At 31.3% G+C, this 1,563-nt stretch overlaps 1 long non-coding RNA gene across 1 annotated transcript; it reads left to right on the forward strand.

Moving 5' to 3' along the window:
* LOC150036695 (uncharacterized) lies at positions 1 to 1,156 on the forward strand. Its single transcript, XR_016528963.1, has 2 exons — positions 1 to 70; positions 939 to 1,156. It is a non-coding gene; the product is annotated as an uncharacterized LOC150036695 (long non-coding RNA).
* Positions 1,157 to 1,563: the final 407 nt, after the last annotated feature.

Below are 1,563 nucleotides of genomic sequence, written 5' to 3' on the forward strand. Positions count from 1 at the left end.
TGATAATGAAGAAGTGGCCAATTTTTGCTTCATGGCTCATAGTGATAAAGAGGATGAACAAAATGATGAGGTAACTCTAGAATCTCTTTCTTATAATGAATTGTTCGAAGCTTTTGAAAATATGTAAAATGATTTAGAAAAATTGAGTTCTAAGTATGTTGTGCTTAAAAAGAAATACAATGTTTTATCTAGTAAAAATAAGTCTTTACTTGAAGAAATTGCTTGCTTAAAAGAGAATGAGCATGATGCTATGCATATTGATGAAATGAATATCTCTTGTGACAAGCATGCTTTTGATTGTGATGAGAAAAATGCCTTGCTTGACAAAGTTAAATTTCTTGAGCATGATAGTTGTGAAAAAGATAATTTGATTAAATTACTCAAAGAAAAGGAATTTAGTGCTTTGCAAGAACTTGATAAGGCTAGAGAATCTATTAAAAAGTTAGGCTATATTGATGAATGTTCTACTCCTTCAAGTTCTAAAACTATCTTTGTTAAAGCATCTCATAATATGCCTAAGCTTAATATGCCTAAGGTTGTGTCTAAGCATGTTAAATCTAACTTTGTGCCTATATGTCATTATTGTGGTGTTGAAGGCCATATTAGACCTAAGTGATTTAAATTGAAATATGCTCATACTACTTCTCCAAGAAGAAATTTTTCTCAAAGGGCAAAGTTTCACAATGCTCCAAGGAATAATTTCTCTAAGAAAAGTAGAGTGCATAAATTTGTTGTAAGAGATAAATCTTTGCATAATGTTGTTTGTTTCTCATGTGACAAGTTTGGACATACAACTTATTCTTGTTACTTGTCTAAATCCAATGCCTTAAATGTCTATGCAAAAATGAAATGGATTCCCAAGTTTGTCAATGCTAACCATCTAGGACCCAAACAAGTGTGGGTACCAAAGAATCAAACTTGAACATTTGTGTTTGTAGGTTTGTTTGAAAGCCTCTAAGAAAAACAAGTGGTACTTGGATAGTGGTTGCTCGAGGCACATGACGGGAGACCCATCCAAGTTTGTCTCTCTCTCCAAAAAGGATGGAGGTCTTGTAACCTTTGGTGACAACAAGAAAGGTAAAATAATTGGTAAAGGTAGTATAGGTAATGAATCTTCTATTTTAATTGAAAATGTACTTTTGGTTGATGGTTTGAAGCATGATTTACTTAGTATTAGTCAATTGTGTGATAAAGGCTTTAGAGTTGTGTTTGATAAAAAGAATTGCATCATTGAAAATGCTAGTGATAGAAAAGTTATATTTGTTGGAAATAGAGATGAAAATGTTTATACTATTGATTTGAATGATTGTCTTATTAATGATAAATGTTTATCGGCTTTGCATAATGATTCTTGGTTATGACATAGAAGACTAGGACATGCTAGCATGCACTTAATTTCAAATATTTTCAAGAATTCTTTGGTTAGAGGTCTTCCCAAATTTAAATTTGAAAAAGACAAAGTTTGTGATACTTGTCAAATGGGTAACCAAACTAAGTTCTCTTTCAAATCTAAAAATGTAATATCTACAACTAGACTCCTTCAACTATTAAACATGGACTTAT

Source organism: Benincasa hispida, chromosome 4, assembly GCF_027475165.1.
Source record: "Benincasa hispida cultivar pf3 chromosome 4, pf3_genome.v1.1, whole genome shotgun sequence".
NCBI lineage: Eukaryota > Viridiplantae > Streptophyta > Magnoliopsida > Cucurbitales > Cucurbitaceae > Benincasa > Benincasa hispida.